This window comes from Dermacentor variabilis, chromosome 2, assembly GCF_050947875.1.
Source record: "Dermacentor variabilis isolate Ectoservices chromosome 2, ASM5094787v1, whole genome shotgun sequence".
Lineage (NCBI taxonomy): Eukaryota > Metazoa > Arthropoda > Arachnida > Ixodida > Ixodidae > Dermacentor > Dermacentor variabilis.
This window is the reverse complement of record NC_134569.1, coordinates 245,776,795-245,782,797: the sequence shown is the minus strand read 5'-3', so window position 1 is coordinate 245,782,797 and position 6,003 is coordinate 245,776,795.

Genomic DNA, 6,003 nt, shown 5'->3' with positions numbered 1-6,003 from the left:
CGAAACACATGACCCGGTACTGGCTTATATAGCTGCGCAGCCCCTTGACTGCGTGGGATTTAGAGGCGGCACGCTTGCCGACATGCAGCTTACGCCACTGTTGTTTCTGCAGGTTATTACTGTTCACCTAATTGAAACTTCTAAAGCAGTCATGGCGTTGCCGGCTCTTCCCACGCGGGCGAGTGTTTCATGTACAGCGCGAGTACAGTGCACAGGACGTGATAGACATTTTCGTTTAGTTGTGAACCGAGTTTTATGGCTCGTTTTGCTCTTGCTTCTTTCTTTCGACATTGAGCTCAACCCTGGGCCTTTTGATAAAGGAGAAATGGATTTCTTGAAGAAACTGCAGGATACTATTATGAATAACTTAGAAAACATTGATGCCAGGATAACTAGTCATGATGCCAAAATGGTTGAAATGGACAGCAAGTTTGACAAAACCGAAGACCAGATAGGAAGCGTTATGAAGCTAGTACGAGAACCAGCAACTGTAATTAGGGATCTGAGTCATCAAGTAAGAATTCTGCAAAAGAAAAATCTTGACTTCGAAAACAGAAGCCGTAGATCGAACCTCGTGTTTTATGGGATAGATGACAATGATCGATCCGAAACGTGGGAACATTCTGAAGCCTTGGTTAAGGGTATCTGCGCTACAAACTTGGGAATCGAACTGCAGTCGGTTCAAAGGGCACATCGGATTGGTCGCTTTTATGAACGGAATAAAAGACCTATAATTGTAAATTTTTCATCCGATAAAGAAAAAATGGCCGTTTTGAAGAATGCAAGCAAATTCAAGGGCTCCTCTTACAGTGTAGAACAGGACTTTTCATTTGAAACTCGAGCTTTGGGAATACGGCAAAGCAAAGAAGGCGGATAAGAAAAACCAGGTTAAGTTGAAGGACGATAAACTGATCATAAATGGCAGAGCGTTTACATGGGACGATGAGAAGGAAGAAGTTATTGCCCTGTCAAAACGGTGACGTACAAATGATATTTGCTCTATTTATCGTGATTTAGTTATTGCGGTGGTAAATTGCCGTAGCATAGTCAACAAGATAGATGAGTTTGCCGGATTGGTTGAGTCATTAAAGGTAGATATAGTGTTTGGTACTGAATCCTGGCTAAACGCATCCATTACTGATAGCGAGGTGTTCCCCTGCAACTATACTGCTTATCGCAACGACAGGCCGGGTCATGGCGGTGGTGTTTTTATATTAGTTCATTCGTTCCTTTTGTATTCGATGTTGAACATCGGTCATGACTCGGACGAGTCGGTTTGGTGCACAGTTACACTGGCTAATAATCTTTCTTTTGTCACTGGAGCGTTTTATCGATCACCAAACACGGATTTCAGTGTTTTGGAAATGCTGTACGATATCGTTTCGGAGGTATCTGGCCAAATAATACTGATTGCGGGTGATTTTAACTTGCCCGACCTAAAGTCGGAAAACGGTACCTGCGAGTTAATGAATGCAAACCGTACTAATCTAGAAATGAGGAACCTGGTTGATAGCTTTGGCTTTTTTCAGTATGTCCTCAAACCCACACGAATTAATAGTACCCTAGATCTTCTCCTTTGTAATTCGCCAAATTTAGTTGGTAATGTTGATATCATTCCAGGTATCAGTGACCATCGGGTTGTGGTTGCAGAGATCAAAACGAAAGATCTAACATGCGGCTCTTCGCAGATGACTCTATTGTGTATAGAAAAATCGATAATGAAGATGATGTCCTCAAACTGCAGGCCGACCTAGATCGTATTTGCGAATGGTGCTCAAAGTGGAAAATAAATTTGAATACCGGAAAGTGCGTCCATGTGCGGTTTACAAAGAAGAAAAAGTAATCGATGCCAGCTACAGTCTAATGAATAATATATTACGTAATAAATCTAAGACTAAATATTTCGGCGTGATGCTGTCGGGCGACTGCTCTTGGCGGGCACACGTGAACTATGTAGTAGCCAAAGCGGCAGTTGCATTGAATTACATTCAAAGAAATTTAAAGCGCGCAAATTCTAACCTAAGAAGCACGGCGTACCTTACTTGTATACGACCTATTTTAGAATATGCTTGTACCCTATGGGACCCGTCACAGATATGTCTAATAAACAAACTAGAAAAAATACAAAACAGAGCAGCCAGGTTCGTCTCGGGTAGGTACGGGAGGAAGTACAGTTGCACAGCAATGAAAGCAGAGCTCAACTGGGAGTCCCTGTCGTCTCGCCGAAAGAAGCTGCGGCTAAAGCTTCTTTATGAAATCTATCACAACAAAACTGAAATTGATTGGGAAATGTACATCAAAGCACCAAACTATATGTCGGCACGCATTGACCACCAGTGCAAAACTCGAGAATACCGGGCTAGGACGGGCCTGTATGCCAATTCTTTTTTGTAAAAACTATCGCTCGTAGAATAGACTGTCATGTGAACAGGTGTGCAGTGAGAATCAAGATGTATTTATTTCATTATTGTAACCCCCTTGCTGCAACGCTTTCGGGATAAGCGGGGATATGTCTGAATAAAGAATAAATAAAGAAAATACCAAGGCTACTAAACATCGTTGAGCAAAAAATTGATTTCTATGCACCTCATTTTAAGCAATGTATAAAAAACCTTCTTGTACACAATCAAATTATTTATACATAAAATGCTATCGCACTAAAATTTTTTTGCATATATACGCCTTAATTTGCGCTCTATTGTGAATGTATAAACAAGAATTCAAGCATAAATGTTTTTTTTTCACATAGTCATTGTATAATGTACACATTATCGTGTTGATTTGTATTTTCTACATCGTACTTGCTCATTGCTTGTTATATTTGCTTTTTTTCGTACATTCAATAATCATGTAAGCCGAACGCGCTTAGGAGGAAGAGCCCCTGTCAGGCCATACGGCCTTTAGCTCTTGTTACATCTTTCTGTAATGAAGAAAAATAAACTTCAAACTTCATTCCAAAGCCTGGAGGGCCCCCGAGTCTCTCAAACCTCAGACCCATTTCTCTCACGTCCTGCGTGGGGAAAGTAGCGGAACATGTCATACACAATCGAATTTCCAAGCACTTCGAGAAACAAGGATTGTTTCTGTAGAACATGATCGGCTTTCGTCCGGCCCTGTCAACGCAAGACGTGATGAAGCTCATCAAGTATCAAATAATTGACAACGCCACAAGAGATATAAGAGGCATCCTAGGCTTAGACCTGAAGAAAGCCTTTGACAATGTATTCCATGCTCACATTCTGAACTCCATCTCGAAGCTCAATTTGGGAAACGCCTTCCACAGATAAAAAAGCTCGTTCCTCCGGGATCGCAAGGCCACGATCCAAATCGGCTACCTCAAGTCCGACAATTTCAGTTTGGGCCCCAGAGGCACAACACAAGGAGCGGTAGTCTCACCACTGCTTTTTAACATCGCCATGAAGAAACTATCCCAAAGGCTCTCCAACATAGAAGGGATCAATCATACGCTCTACGCTCATGACATCACAATCTGGTGCACCGGAGGAAGCGAAGGAGCTGTTGAATCAGGCTTACAGGAGGCTGTAGATCAAACAGAGATGTACCTGGAAAATACGGGACTAAGATGCTCCCCGAGCAAATCTGAGCTCCTCCTCTACAGGCCAGTCAGAAGAGGTCCCAAACCTAGAGGCTGGAAACTGTTGTCTGAAATAAACATCAAACTCCACACTAAAAGCAGATGTACCATTCCCAGAGTAGACACCATTCGGGTCCTTGGCATGTTCGTCAAATCGAATGGCAGTAACAATACGACGTTCCACAAGCTCACAGCCAAGACTGAGAACATGATCAGACTCATCAACAAAGTCTCGAATAGCGTGGAGGCTTAAAGGAAGACAACCTTTTCAGGTTGTTCCACGCCTTCCTCGTGAGTCATATAGTTTATGTTGTAGCAATGTACAACTGGTATAACTCCGAAAAGAAACGATTAAACACGCTCATCAGAAAAATATCAAAAAAGTACTACGCAGTCCGCTACGGGCGAGCACAGACTTCCTTATGCAACTAGGAGTGCACAACACATTGGACGAGATAATCGAGGCCCAGGATTTAGGAGTCAACACTACTAAATCTTGTGGTCCCCTAACTCATCGCAAATCCGTCGCATTATTTTTGGGGCGTCTAAACTACATTCGCTCATGTCGTACGCGTCGCACCGTTGCCTCTCGTCACGTCGCTGCCTTAGGCCAACGCTTGCTAGCAACACAACCAAACAAGCCACTATCGGCCTCCTCGTCGGGCCGGCCAGCGCGAGACTAGCAGACGGCCCCGGTTGCCCTTGCAACCATCAAGATCATGCTCGCCATCGCGCGCGACTCTCAAGCGAACTTCTCCGTAGTTCCTCTCGTAGCAGACGATGGTTTCCTTTCCAGATGATTCACAACCTGTGTGACGACAACAAAATTTGTTATCACATCCACCAGGGATGACAACAACGAGGCGCCGACCAATGGCGTTTGTGAGAGCGAACCAGTTCCAAAGCGAACCGTTACAGAATACGGCCCCAAATTTATCTCGATTGATCCGAGCAATGCGCGACTATGTCGGGTTCCAGAATTTTGTCGTTGTCTTTAGCATGTTATCTCGAAGTTTCCTCACCGGGTTTAAATTGAGCTTGGCCGAGAGCGGCGGGCATCTTGTTCATCGATGACAGCCGAGCAAGTTTGCTGCTATCGCCCTATCACCACCGCTAAGTTGTGCTCAACGTCAACTGGTTACTGATTTGTAGCGAGAGACAAAATTGAAACATATTGCATGTTATGCACCTTATAAACTCTCATGCCTGACAGCAACTTAAGGCGTTCCTTTATAAAGCAGTCAGTCAATCTAGTCAAGTAATTCATCGGTTTGAGCAACCCAGTTGGCCAACGCAGACCTAGATGCACAGTAGTCATTTCTCTGAGATCTATGTATGGAAGCACACGCTATTTCTACGTACAAGAAGCGCTTAGAATTGTACGTAAATGTGCAAGACCTTTATACACCTGAATTGGCTGGCGCAAGCGCATGCTAAACAAGAATACCGGCCGACGCTCCATTGCCCGCCGTATCTGCGCTCGCCCAATATGGCGGTCACGAAGGCAGTGTCTCCACCCTCTACTGCGGCGCGCTACATCCAAGCACTTAAGTTCGGCGAGCTTCGCTCGCTGTCGACAAAAGTGCTGAGCGACGCAAAGCTTCACCATCACTCTCACGCAGGACATTGCTACACTTGATCAATTGTTAGCGCACCGTTCGGTTGCTCTGCTGCTGACGGGGACAGTGCATCGCCGGTAGTCGAGCACATGGCGCTGTCGCGCAGTAGCGGACGGCCGCATGACTGCCATTGGCTGTTTTTGAGCACACGCTCTTTCGAAGCTAGTGCAAAGCTACGGCCCTGGCATGAGGGCAATACTTTTGCAAAATGGCAGCGCACACGATTGTTTACGTTGTCATGACAAGAGAAACAGCAAGCAGGCGGGACCGCCTCACTCGTGGTTTTTTCTTTGTTTTTATTATGACGGACCCGCTCCGCTCCCTCTCTACCCTTCCCCATGCCCGCGCGACCTTTACTTTTGTTTTCTTTTTGCCTGTCCGCGCGCGTATATATATATATATATATATATATATATATATATATATATATATATATATATATATATATACATTTGTGTTAACGCGCGTGTGCGTGTGAGCTGGCGCGTGGTGTACCGTGGGTTCTTTATGTGTTAGCACGCACGCAGTCTTGTCCATACTTTTGAGTATGCCAGCATATGCCAGAACATATATAAATTTCACTTCCAACATAACAAATCTTTGGCCTCGTTTTATTGACTTCGGTTTACGAAAAGAAATATTTTCGCGTAGCTTGGTATGGTGCATGCTCAGAAAATGAACAAAAGTGAAAAATGCATGAAATGTACATGATTACTAGAAAAACACAAAAGTTCACAGACAATGAAATAACAAAAAAAATAAAACTCAAGAAAACACGAAGGCCGTTTC